General features: G+C 49.8%; 1 pseudogene; it reads left to right on the top strand.

The window, feature by feature from the left end:
* The window catches only part of LOC145805146 (25S ribosomal RNA), a 2,265-nt pseudogene extending 10 nt beyond the window's left edge, over positions 1–2,255 (top strand).
* The last annotated feature ends 12,561 nt before the right edge of the window (positions 2,256–14,816 follow it).

Genomic DNA, 14,816 nt, shown 5'->3' with positions numbered 1-14,816 from the left:
TCAGGCTGGATTACCCACTGAGTTTAAGCATATCAATTAGAAGACGAAAAGAAACGTATAAGGATTCCCCTAGTAACGGCGAGGAAAAAATCGATAAGCAGAGGAAAAAATAGAGCGACCCTGCCGTTTGAATTGTAGTCTGGAGAAGCGTCCTCAGCGGCCGACCGGGCCCAAGTTCCTTGTAAAGGGGCGCCGGAGAGGGTGAGAGCCCCGTCGTGCCCGGACCCTGTTGCCCCACGAGGCGCAATCTGCGAGTCAGGTTGTTTGGGAATGCAGCCCTAATCGGGCAGTAAATTTTGTCCAAGGCTAAATACGGGCGAGAGACCGATAGCATACAAGTACCACGAGGGAAAGATGAAAAGGACTTTGAAAAGAGAGTCAAAGAGTGCTTGAAATTGTCAGGAGGGAAGCGGATGGGGGCTGGCGATGCACCCCGGTCGGATGTGGAACGGCGCCCAGCCGGTCCGCCGATCGACGCGGGGCGTGGACCGGTGCAGATCGGGGGAGAGGCCAAAGCCAGGGCAGTCGAAAAGCCCGCCAAGACGCCTTCGCCCAGATCGTGACTGGCAGTGCTCGCCCTTGGGCGTGCTCCGGCATCTGCGTTCTCCCGGCGTCGGCCTACGAGCTCCCCATTCGGCCCGTCTTGAAACACGGACCAAGGAGTCTGACATGTGTGTGAGTCAACGGGTGAGTAAACCCGTAAGACACGGGGAAGCTGATTGACAGGATCCCCTCGTGCGTTGCACCGTCGACTGACCTTAATCTTCTGAGAAGGGTTCGAGTGCGAGCATGCCTGTCGAGACCCGAAAGATGGTGAACTATGCTTGAGCGGGGCGAAGCTAGAGAAAACTCTGGTGGAGGCCCGCAGCGATACTAACGTGCAAATCGTTCGTCTGACTTGGGTATAGGAGCGAAAGACTAATCGAACTGTCTAGTAGCTGGTTCCCTCCGAAGTTTCCCTCAAGATAGCTGGAGCCCGGGTGGGAGTTCTATCAGGTAAAGCCAATGATTAGAGGCATCGGGGGAGCAACGCCCTCGACCTATTCTCAAACTTTAAATAGGTAGGATGGCGCGGCTGCTCCGTCGAGCCGCGTTGTGGAATTGAGAGCTCCAAGTGGGCCCTTTTTGGTAAGCAGAACTGGAGATGCGGGATGAACCAGAAGCCGGGTTACGGTGCCCAACTGCGCGCCAACCTAGAACCCACAAAGGGTGTTGGTTGATTAAGACAGCAGGACGATGGTCATGGAAGTCGAAATCCGCTAAGGATTGTGTAACAACTCACATGCCGAGTCAACTAGCCCCGAAAATGGATGGCGCTTAAGCGCGTGACCTATACCCAGTCACTGTGAAATACCACTACTTTTAATGTTATTTTACTTATTCCGTGAATCGGAGGCAGGGCACTGCCCCTCTTTTTGGACCCAAGGCCTGCCCCGGCGGGCCAATCCGGGCAAAAGACATTGTTAGTTGGGGAGTTTCGCTAGGGCGACACATCTATTAAAAGATAACACAGGTGTCCTAAGATGAGCTCAACGAGAACAAAAATCTCGTGTGGAACAAAAGGGTAAAAGCTCATTTGATTTTGATTTCCAGTACGAATACGAACCGGGAAAGCGTGGCCTAACCATCCTTTAGACCTTCGGAATTTGAAGCTAGAGGTGTCAGAAAAGTTACCACCGAGATAACTGGCTTGTGGCAGCCAAGCATTCATAGCGACGTTGCTTTTTGATCCTTTGATGTCGGCTCTTCCTATCATTGTGAAGCAGAATTCACCAAGTGTTGGATTGTTCACCCACCAATAGGGAACGTGAGTTGGGTTTAGACCGTCGTGAGAAAGGTTAGTTTTACCCTACTGATGACAGCGTCGCAATAGTAATTCAACCTAGTACGAGAGGAACCGTTGATTCGCACAGTTGGTCATCGCGCTTGGTTCAAAAGCCAGTGGCATGAAGCTACCGTGCGCTAGATTATGACTGAACGCCTCAAAGTCAGAATCCAGGCTAGAAACGACACGTGCGCCCGCCGCCTGCTTGCCGACCCGTAGTAGGGGCCATCCGGCCCCCAAAGCCACGTGTCGTTGGCGAAGCCCGCGCAATGGACGAGCCGTGCGGGCCGCCTTGAAATACAATTCCTATCTCGAGCGACGGGTAGTATCCTCTGCAGATGACTTAAATACGCGACGGGGTATTGTAAGTGGCAGAGTGGCCTTGTTGCCACGATCCACTGAGATTCAGCCCTGCGTCGCTCCGATTCGTCCCTCCCCTCCTCTCTGTCCCTATCCCCTAGCGGAGGTCCGAGAGCACGTAGTACGCCCCTCGAGACACGAATACGATTCACGTGCGTGGCGAGATGAAATTCCTAAGGCCCAAGGGGATTGCCGACACTACAAGACGAGTTGTACGACGGCTGCAGCCTTGGCCAGCATGTCATGCCACCGCCTTGGCCAGCATGTCATGCCATGCCTTAGCGTTCGCCAACATGCCACGCCACCGGCTTGGCCAGCATTCCTTCTCAAGCGTTGGCCAGCATGCCACAGCACGGCCTTGCCTTGGCCGGCATGTCATGCCACTGCCTTGGCCAGCAGGCCATGCCTTGGCATTCGCCAGCATGCTAGGCCAGGGACTTGGCCAGCATGTCATGCCACTGCGTTGGCCAGCATGCCACGCCACAGCCTTGGCCACATCAGCATGCAACGGCCTTGGCCAGAATGCCACGCCTTAGCCTTGCCCAGCATGCCACGACATCGACTTGGCAAGCGTGCCATGTGACTGCCCAGGCCAGCATGCCACGCCACGGCCATGCCAAGCATGCCTTGGCACCGCCTTGGCAAGCATGCCATGCCACTGCCCAGGCCAGCATGCCATGCCACAGCGTTGCCAAGCCTGCCAAGGCAGGCACGCCATGCCACGGCCTCGGCCAGCATGCGATGCCATGGCGTTGTGCAGCGTGCCATGCCACGGTGTTGCCAAGCGTGCCATGCCACTGCCTTAGCCTTGGCAAGCATGCCTTGCCACGGGGTTGCCCAGCATACCATGCCAGAGCGTTGCGCAGTGTGCCATGCCTTAGCCTTGGGCAGCATGCCATGCCACTGCCTTGGCCAACATGCCATACCAACACCTTAGCCTTGGCTAGCACGCCACGCCACGGCCATGCCAAGCATGCCATGGGACTGCCTTGCCAAGCATGCCATGCCATGCCAATGCCCTGGCCAGCATGCTATGCCACAGCGTTGCCTAGCATGGCAAGGTCGCCATGCCATGCCATGCCACGGTCGTGGCCAGCATGCCAAGCCACGGCGTTGCCCAGCATGCCAAGGTGGGCATGCCATGCCACGGCCTCGGCTAGCATGCCATGCCACGGCCTTGGCCCGCATGCCTTGCGTCCGCCTTGGCCTAGCGTGCCGTGCCACGGCGTTGCCCAACGTGTCAGGCCACCGCCACGACCAGCATGCCATGCCACCACCCTGGCCAGCCAGCTATGCCTTAGCCTTGGCCAACATGCCATGCCAACGCCTTAGCCTTGGCCAGCATGCCATGCCATAGACATGCCGAGCATGCCATGGCACCGCCTTGGCAAGCATGCCATGCCACTGCCCTGGCCAGCATGCCATCCACAGCGTTGCCCAGCATAGCCAAGGCCGGCATGCCGTGCAACTTCCGCGGCCGGCATGCCAAGCCACGGCATTGCCCGGCACGCCAAGGCGGGCATGCCATGCCACGGCCTCAGCCAGCATGCCATGCCACGGCCTCGGCCCGCATGCCTTGCGGCTGCCTTGGCCCAGCGTGCCTTGCCACGGCGTTGCCCAGTGTGTCATGCCACCGCCACGTCCAGCGTGCCATGCCACCGCCCTGGCCAGCTTGCCACGCCTTAGCCTCGGCCAACATGCCATGCCAACACCTTAGCCTTAGCCAGCATGCCACGCCATGGCCATGCCGAGCATGTCATGGCACCGCCTTGGCAAGCATGCCGTGCCACTGCCCTGGCCAGCATGCCCTGCCACTGTATTGCCCCGCATAGCCAAGGCCGGCATGCCGTGCCACGACCGCGGCCGGCATGCCAATCCACGGCGTTGCCCGGCATGCCAAGGCGGGCATGCCTTGCCACGGCCTCGGCCCGCATGCCTTGCCACGGCGTTGCCCAGTGTGCCATGCCTTAGCCTTGGCCAGCATGTCGTGCCACGGCTAGCATGCCACTGCCTTGGCCAGCCTACCGTGCCTTAGCCGTGGCCAACATGTCATGCCAACGTCATAGCCTTGGCCAGCTTGCCACGCAACGGCCTTGCCAAGCATGCCACTGCGCGCCATGCCATGCTACGGCCTCGGCCCGCATGGCATGCCACAGCGTTGCCCAGCATGCCAAGGCCGGAATGCCATGCCACAGCCTCGGCCCGCAAGCCATGCCATGCCACGCCACGGCTACGGCCTCGGTCTGCATGCCTTGCCACGGCGTTGCCCAGCATGCCATGCCACAGCGTTGCCCAGTGTGCCATGCCTTAGCCTTGGCCAACATGCCATGCCACGGCCTCGGCCCGCATGGCATGCGATAGCGTTGCCCATCATGCCTTGCCACGGCGTTGCCCAGCATGCCAAGGCTGGAATGCCATGCCACGGCCTCGGCCCGCATGGCATGCCACAGCGTTGCCCAGCATGCCTTGCCACGGCGTTGCCCAGCATGCCAAGGCCGGAATGCCATGCCACTACCACGGCCCGCATGCCATGCCACGGCCTCGGCCCGCATGCCATGCCACGGCCTCGGCCCGCATGCCATGCCACGGCGTTGCCCAGCATACCATTCCTTAGCCTTGGCCAACATGCCATGACACAGCCTCAGCCCGCATGCCATTCAGCAGCGTTGCCCAGCATGCCAAGGCCGAAATGCCATGCCACAGCCTCGGCCCGCATGCCATGCCACGCCACGGCCTCGGCCTGCATGGCTTGCCATAGCGTCGCCCAGCCTGCCATGCCACGGCCTCGGCCCGCATGCCTTGCCACGGCGTTGCCCAGCATGCCATACGACAGCGTTGCCCAACTTGCCATGCGTTAGCCTTGGCCAACATGCCATGCCACGACCTCGGCCCGCATGGCATGCCGCAGCCTTGCCCAGCATGCCATGGCCGGAATGCCTTGCCACGGCCTCGCCTCGCATGCCATGCCACGGCCTCGTCCCGCATGCCTTGCCATGGCGTTGCCCAGCATGCCGTGCCACAGCATTGCCTTGCGTGCCATGCCATGGCCTCGGCCCCCATGCCTTGCCACGGCGTTGCCCAGCATGCCATGCCATAGTATTGCTCAGTGTGCCATGCCTCAGCCTTGGCCAACATGTCGTGCCACGGCCTCGGCCCGCATGGCATGCTACAGTGTTGCCCAGCATGCCAAGGACGGAATACCATGCCACGGCCTCGACCTGCATGCCTTGCCACGGCGTTGTCCAGCGTGCCATGCCTTAGCCTTGGCCAACATGCCATGCCATGACCTCGGCTTGCATGGCATGCTGGAGCGTTGCCTGGAATGCCAAGGCTGGAATACCATGCCACGGCCTCGGCCCGCATGCCATGCCACAACGTTGCCCAGCATGCCAAGGCCGGAATGCCATGGCACAGCTACGGCCCGCATGCCCTGCCACGGACTCGGCCAGCATGCCATGCCACGGCCTCGACCCGCATGCCTTGCCACGGCGTTTGCCCAGCACGCCATGCCACAGCGTTGCCCAGCGTGCCATGCCTTAGCCTTAGCCAACATGCCATGCCATTGCCTTGGGCAACCTGCCATGCCACAGCATTGCCCTCCATGCAAGCCACGGCGTTGCCCAGCATGCCAAGGCGGGCTTGCCATGCCACGGCCTCGGCCTGCCTGCCTTGCCACGGCGTTTCCCATCATGCAATTCCATAGCGTTGCCCATCGTGCCATGCCCTAGCCTTGGCCAACATGCCATGCCACTGCCTTGGCCTGCCTGTCATGCCACTGCCACAGCCAGCATGCCATGCCACTGCCATGGCCAGCCTGCCACGCCTTCACCTTGGCCCGCATGCCATGCCACAGCGTTGCCCAGCATGGCGAGGTCGGAATGCCATGCCACGGCCGTGGATGGCATTCCAAGCCACGACGTTGCCCAGCATGCCAAGGCAGCCACTCCATGCCACAGCCTCGGCCCGCATGCCTTGCGGCCGCCTTGGTCAGCATGCCATGCCACAGCGTTGCCCAGCAAGCCATGCCTTAGCCTTGGCCAACATGCCATGGGCATTGCCCTACCCAGCATGTCATGCCACTGCCCCGGCTAGCATGCCATGCCACTGCGCTGCCCATCATGCCACGGTCGGCATGCCATGCCACAGCTGCGGCTGGCATGGCAAAGCCACGGCGTTGCCCAACATGCCAAGGCGGGCATGGCATGCCACGGCCTCGGCCAGCATGCCATGCCATGACCTCGGCTCGCATGCCTTGCCACGGCGTTGCCCAGCATGCCATGGCGCCGTCTTGTTAGCATGCCATGCCAAGGCACCGCCTTGTCTAGCACGCTATGCCGCAGCAGCATGCCAAGGCCGGCATGCCAAGCCACGACGTTGCCCTGCATGCCATGCCAAGGCCTTGGCCCTGGCACGTCCTTGGCCAGCATGCCATGCCACGCCACAGCGTTGCCCCGTAGGGCGAGGCCGACATGCCCTACCACGGCCTCAACCGGCATGCCATCCAAAGGCGTTGCTCAGCATGCCACGGCCTTGCCACGCATGCCATGCCAAGGCCAATGCTTTGCGCCAGCAAGCCATGCCAAGGGCTTGGCCAGCAGCATGGCATGCCACGGGCTGGGCGAGCATGCCACGCCACGACATTGGCTAGCTGCAGGGCATGCCACGGCCTCGGCGAGCATGCCATGCCAAGGCCAGGGCCAAGGCAAAGGCAGTGTGTAAGGCCGCGGGCAAGGGCAAGTCCCCGTGCAAGGCCATGGCTAAGGCAAAGGCCGCGAGCAAAGGCCAAGGCCAAGGGCCATGGCATGCCACCGCCTTGATAGCTTTTTTTGAACATGATGCTTTTATATTCCTACCCAAACTGTGCCACACAGTTAAAAATGCACTACAATTAATTTTAAATGTCATTCCCAATTTTTTTGCAATTTTTCTAGAGTTTTTCGAATTTTTTAAGCCTTTTTTTGGCCAAAAAAATCAAAATAAAATTAAAAAATTAAAAAAATAATTTAATAATTTCTATAATTACTAGTGCCTCATCCTTTAATTATTCGAATTTTCCCATAATTTTTTGACTATTTTTATTAATTTTTATTCTTTTTGAAGTATTAAAATCGAACTAAAAAAAATATTTTTGGTGGCCAAAAAAAATTTTTCAATTTTTTTTATGGTGTATTAAATTATTTCCTACAACTTTCACGTTGAAAGTATTGGCAAAAAACCATTACTTTTGAAAAAAAACCCCCATTATGAGTCCTCAAGCATGGTTAATGTTTCCTCCTGCCAGATTGAAAAGGGCTTAACAAGCTACTATAAGGGGGGGGCACCTCCCTTGCCTGCCAGGCCACGCTAGGTATGCCCCAAGGCCGCAGCCATGGCCGCGGCCTGGGCGCTGGTCGACCGCGACTCGGCCGCAGCCTGGCCGCGGCTCAATCGTGGCCTTGCGTGCGGTCTTAGGCAGCCAGGACCGCGGCTCAGCCGCGGCCTTGGGCGCAGCCTTGGGTAGCCTGAGTCGCGGCGTGGGCAACATGGCATGGCATGGCATGCGCGTGGCGTGGGTAGCATTGCATGGCATGCGCGCAGCGTGGGCGAAATGGCATGCGCGCGGCCGGGGCAACCTGACCAGGCATGCGCACAACGTGGGCGGCATGGCATGCGCGCGGCGTCGGCAACCTGGCCTGGCATGACCGCGGCGTGGGCAGCAATGCATAGTATGCGCGCGGTGTCACGCCCAAAATTCGGACAATTAAATATTAAATTAGGACTAAACCCCAATAACATTTCATCATCCAAATCTTAGGGGTGAATCAAAAACTAAACGCAAACCAAACCATCCACCATAACTTCATAACTAACCAATACCTCCACATCAAGGTAACAATAAATAGTCCAAACAACTTAAATAAAATACGGTTACAAACCATGCCAAATTATTCCAATACTAAAGTCATAAAAACAAATAATAAATACATAAACGATTATCCACCCTAAGCTCAAGAAAACATGAGAAATCCCAATAACAAGTCCAACAACTAAAGTAATTCCACGTCACCACCATAGCCTCAACTAATCCTGCAAAGGAAGCTCGGCTGCGCTCAAACAGAATGCACCCGAGTTGCCAAGAGACAAAACGGGTCAGTATACAGGTATACTGGTATGAGTACAAGAATTGATACCCACGTGCCCATCAGACACAAACAACAATATAGTTAATTCTTGTTACGGGACAAGACAAGTAGTTCCAACCGCACTGAGACGAATGGGTAGTTTCCCGAGATACGGTGGCATTTAGTTTCTTGCCCGTACACAACTAAATATAAATTGATTATAAATAAACAAAAGATAATTAAAAATATGGTGGGTCAGCCCTGCATAAAAAGTTAGTAAGACCCACCATCCTGCAAAACAAAGTTAGTATAATATAATCATAAGTAATTTGCTAAAGAAGTATAAAAATGCACCGTTTCCTGCTTAAATAATTCAAATTGACCAAGACTCAAAGAACAAAAGTTGTACAGAATTAAATTTCCAAAAAGACAACGCAAACAAATTTAACAGAAACTGAACAGGTTGAGAGACAAACTTGATAGAAAAACCTAGATGGAATTCAATCGAAAAATCTGAAGCTGAAGATGAACAAAAACTTCCCTAAGGTGATTTTTCTTTCGGAAACGTTCAAAACATGAAAAGTGCGCAGAATAATGTTTTACTTCAATTTACGAGAAACCAATAAAAATGAGCTCGTTTCGTGGGTTAAAACAGCCTATAAAATCTGCATTATCAAAATGAATCAAACCGACAATAACCAAGGTCATCCGATTATAAGTTCTAATCGATCTTTTTAAATAAAAGCTACAACACAAAAGTTGTCCAAAATCACGTATGCATGCCTCTGCTCAAATCTCAAAATTTATCGAAATCGTTTACTATTTATCAACATGTACAAATCAATACAATTCACACTATATCAATAAACTCATAATTAAATTCTTTGTTCCTTAACTCCACCACTTCGGCTCTCCCCTTCTGGCCTACACATATATCCCATGTGCCTCCCGTATACCTAACACCGCTCCGAAGCCAAACTTGCACGGGGATATCGTCCCGAGTTTGACTCACACTCCCCGGATGGTTAGCATATACGTACGCGCGTAAATCAAAGCACTCGTCTACTCATGAGAACGAGCATCTCATCAACATCATGAGACAAATATAACAATGCCGGGCATAAGGCATTAAACAACTCTCATAATCCTCACTTTTTTATACACTCTTTCTCCCCATCACTCAAATAAAACAACAATCCATGGAGTCATGGTGGAGTATAAGGAATTTATCTATGGGTTTCTAATTTATTTTATTTTCATATAACCATGAGTGCGATTACAACCATAAAATAAATCCATATAAAAACCCGAAACAAGACATACATAACTAATCAAAATAAGAAAAATCAATCCATCATCTACATGCAAATACAAAATCAATCCAACATCAAAAAAATATAAATAGATTAAAAAAAACACGAATTAAACATAAATCAAAGGAAGTGGGTTTTGTACTCACCATATTTTATATAAGATCAAAGAATATCTGGCAAACTAATAGAGCCACCAAAACAAACCCTAATCTTTCCTTTTCTTCCCTCTCCTCTTACTCTCTCTCTCTCTCGTTTTTTTGTTTTCTTTCTTCTCTTTTCTTTTGATCTCTCCAACCTAGTTGAATACTTCTATGTTACTATATATATAAGATTAAATATAGATACATTAAATTTATTAATTACAACATTAAATATCCCACTAAATCTCATGTAGCCACCCAATTAATAAGTACAACATTCAATTCATTAAATATCACATTAAATCTCATGTAACCCCCTAATTAATAAAGCCAACAATAAAATAAGATAATCATAACCATAATAATAATAAAATAATGACTTAAGAAAATTAGGGTCGCTACAATATACACACCTCAAAAGAATCTCGTCCCGAGATTCGATAGAAAAGAGTACTAAACAAAAAGTTCTTGGTGCATACGCCGAACTTTCTCTTCTAACTCCCAGGTAATATCGTTCTCATCCTCGCTCCATTACACTTTTACCAAGTTCACTTTCTTGCGCTCCCACTGCTTTACCTCTTGGTCTAGAATAATAATTGGTCACACCACATACGTTAAATCGTCACTAATCTCTAACACTTCCGGTGATACTACTTAGGAAGGGTCTTGCACACACTTCCGCAATAAGGATACGTGGAACACGTTATGAATCATAGATAAAGCAGGTGGTAGAGCTAATTTGTAAGCCACATTACTAATCCTCTTAGTGATCTCATATGGTTCCATAAATCTAGGTGCCAATTTTCCTTTCTTTCCAAATCGCATGATACCCTTCATCGGCGAGACCTTCAAAAACACGAAATCTCCAACATCCAACTCAATCCCCTTACATTTTCTATCAGCGTAACTCTTCTGTCGGCTTTGTGCAGTCTTAATACGTTCCCGAATAATATTTACCTTCTCCGTAGTCTCCCTCACCAACTCTGGCCCTAACAACGGCACATCTCCTACCTCTATCCAACAAGCAGGTGATCGACACGGCCTCCCATACAAAGCCTCAAAAGGTGCCATCCTGATGCTGGAGTGATAGCTATTATTATAAGCAAACTCCACCAATGGCAAGTGTTCTTCCCAACTACCACCAAGATCGAGGACACAAACATATCCTCCAGGATCTGATTTACCCGCTCAGTTTGCCCATCTGTCTGGGGATGATAAGCCGTGCTCCAGTCTAACCTAGCACCCAAAGCATGCTGAAAACTCTCCCAAAACTCTGCCACAAACAATGGATCACGATCTGAAACTATAGAAACGGGTGCGCCATGAAGTCGCACCACCTCCCGAATATACAGCCTAGCTAGTTTATCTGCAGTTCGATGAACACTGATAGGAATAAAATGAGCAGACTTGGTGAGTCGATCCACTATCACCCAAATAGATTCATTTCCTCGCTTGGACCGCGGCAATCCATCCACGAAGTCCATAGAGATGTACTCCCATTTCCATGTAGGAATCTCAAGAGGCTGTAAAAGTCCAAACGGTCGTTGGTGTTCTGCCTTAACCTGTTGGCACACAATACATCGAGAAACATACTCTCCTACGTCTTTCTTCATTCCTTCCCACCAAAATGTCCTCTTTAGGTCATGGTACATCTTAGTTCCCCCAGGGTGAATGGTATATCGGGACCTATGGGCATCATCCATAATCTCTTTCCTCAATTCAACCATATTAGGGACACATAACTTGCCCTTGAATCGCAATCCCCCATCGGAGTCCACAGACCAATCAGTGGGACAATCATCGATCAAATCCACTACCAGGTCATCGACCTTGCTGACGAGGATCCCATCTAAATTCTGCATTTGACGAACTTTACCTAGTAACGTCGGCTGCACGATCAAACAACCCATGTATGCCTTCTCAGCACTCTCTATTGGTTGAACATTATAAGTCGAAATTAACTCCAAGGACTTCCATTCTTGAATCATCAAAGAAGCCATAATCTCATGTCGTCGACTAAGTGCATCAGCGACTACATTTCCTTTCCCTGGGTGGTAAAGGATCTCGAAATCATAACTACTGATAAATTCAACCCATCTCTGTTGCCTCATGTTCAACTCTTTTTGAGAAAAGAGGTATTTGAGACTCTTGTGATCTGTGTACAATTCAAAGTGCTCCCCAAACAAGTAGTGTCGCCACACTTTCAACGCGAAAACAACCGCTGCCAACTCTAAGTCATGAGTAGGGTACCGTCTCTCATGAGGTTTTAGCTGTCGAGAAGCATAAGATACAACCTTCTGGTGCTGCATCAATACACATCCCAACCCAGTTCCACTCGCATCAGTAAACACTACTAACTTTTCCCCTTGTACCGGTATAGTTAACACTGGTGCTGTAGTCAACCGCTGCTTTAACTCCTGGAAAGCTTTCTCACAATCATCTATCCATATGAACTTCACATTCTTGCGGGTCAACCTGGTCATGGGTACTGCAATAGTGGAAAACTTCTCTATAAATCTTCTGTAATAACCGGCTAGTCCTAAAAAACTTCTCACCTCTGTAGGGTTCGTGGGCTGCTTCCATTCTTTGACCGCAATAACTTTCTCAAGATCTACTGCTATGCCTTGATTGGATACAAAATGACCCAAAAATCAAACTTCTTTTTCCCAAAAGTGACACTTACTGAACTTGGCGTATAGCTGCTGCTCCCTCAACGTTTGCAACACAACTTTCAAGTGTTATCTGTGTTCCTCCTTATTCTTAGAATACACCAGGATATCATCTATAAAGATAATCACAAACTTATCTAGATACGGTTGACAAATTTTGTTCATCAAGTCCATGAAATAGGCAGGAGCATTGGTCAAACCAAAAGGCATTACAGGAAATTCGTACAACCCATATCGGGTCTGAAGAGCAGTAAGCGGTATACTTTCCTCTGACACACCCATCTCATGGTAACCCGTTCTGAGATCAAACTGAGAGAAACTGGCTGCCCCCTTCAACTGATCAAACAAGTCATCAATTCTAGGTAGCGGATACTTGTTCTTGATAGTCACCTTGTTCAGTTCTCTGTAATCTATGCACATGTGGAGAGTGCCATCTTTCTTGGAGACAAAGATCGTAGGTGCTCCTCACGGGGAGTTACTTGAACGAATGAACCCTTTCTGAAGCATCTCTTCCAGCTGCTTCTTCATCTCCACAAGCTCCTTAGGCGCCATTCTGTATGCCGCCTTAGAAATTGGTGCAGTTCCTGTCACTAGGTCAATGCGAAATTTTACTACCCGTCGAGGAGGAGGTCCAGGTATCTCCTGAAATACATCTTCAAACTCACGCACCACATCTACCTTGCTAATATTCTGCTTAGGGATTTCTACCGAGCACAGAAAACTCATCATCACCGACTCTTCTCCATCACTAGAGGTGTGGGTAAGCTGTGGCATTCCGGGAATATCTATATTTACAGTCCTTCCAGTACAATCTAGAGTCACAAAGTGTTTTCGCAGCTAATCCATACCTAAAATAATTGTAAACCCCTTAAACCCTAAGACAATTAGGTCCGCATACAAGACTCTACCCGTAAACTCTATCTCAAAATCTTTACACATCTCATAAAGAGTACGTGCCCCTCCTAAAGGGGTCTCCACACAAATAGGTCTAGATAAGGAAGTAGACAAACTGTCTAGATATAAAAGAATGAGAGGCACTAATATCAAAAAGTATTCTAATGGGTTCTTGAAAAAGATTAAAGACACCTTCCAGCCATCACCTTCAAGTTAAACACACAAAAAAAAAATAAAAAATTCGTTAATAACGGCTTAGATTAACCTCAATCACCAACCTAAACTAGCTAACCCATGCTTCCACAATCCGAGGATCACCTAAACTCTCACAAGTCTAGGGTAACCTAGAGCTCTGATACCAAACTGTCACGCCCCAAAATTCGGACAATTAAATATTAAATTAGGACTAAACCCCAATAACATTTCATCATCCAAATCTTAGGGGTGAATCAAAAACTAAACGCAAACCAAACCATCCACCATAACTTCATAACTAACCAATACCTCCACATCAAGGTAACAATAAATAGTCCAAACAACTTAAATAAAATACGGTTACAAACCATGCCAAATTATTCCAATACTAAAGTCATAAAAACAAATAATAAATACATAAACGATTATCCACCCTAAGCTCAAGAAAACATGAGAAATCCCAATAACAAGTCCAACAACTAAAGTAATTCCACGTCACCACCATAGCCTCAACTAATCCTGCAAAGGAAGCTCGGCTGCGCTCAAACAGAACGCACCCGAGTTGCCAAGAGACAAAACGGGTCAGTATACAGGTATACTGGTATGAGTACAAGAATTGATACCCACGTGCCCATCAGACACAAACAACAATATAGTTAATTCTTGTTACGGGACAAGACAAGTAGTTCCAACCGCACTGAGACGAATGGGTAGTTTCCCGAGATACGGTGGCATTTAGTTTCTTGCCCGTACACAACTAAATATAAATTGATTATAAATAAACAAAAGATAATTAAAAATATGGTGGGTCAGCCCTGCATAAAAAGTTAGTAAGACCCACCATCCTGCAAAACAAAGTTAGTATAATATAATCATAAGTAATTTGCTAAAGAAGTATAAAAATGCACCGTTTCCTGCTTAAATAATTCAAATTGACCAAGACTCAAAGAACAAAAGTTGTACAGAATTAAATTTCCAAAAAGACAACGCAAACAAATTTAACAGAAACTGAACAGGTTGAGAGACAAACTTGATAGAAAAACCTAGATGGAATTCAATCGAAAAATCTGAAGCTGAAGATGAACAAAAACTTCCCTAAGGTGATTTTTCTTTCGGAAACGTTCAAAACATGAAAAGTGCGCAGAATAATGTTTTACTTCAATTTACGAGAAACCAATAAAAATGAGCTCGTTTCGTGGGTTAAAACAGCCTATAAAATCTGCATTATCAAAATGAATCAAACCGACAATAACCAAGGTCATCCGATTATAAGTTCTAATCGATCTTTTTAAATAAAAGCTACAACACAAAAGTTGTCC

Source organism: Camellia sinensis, chromosome 12, assembly GCF_055761805.1.
Source record: "Camellia sinensis isolate YWXY chromosome 12, ASM5576180v1, whole genome shotgun sequence".
Lineage (NCBI taxonomy): Eukaryota > Viridiplantae > Streptophyta > Magnoliopsida > Ericales > Theaceae > Camellia > Camellia sinensis.
The sequence above is the reverse complement of the archived record's forward strand: the minus strand, read 5'-3'. Positions and strand labels throughout refer to the sequence as shown.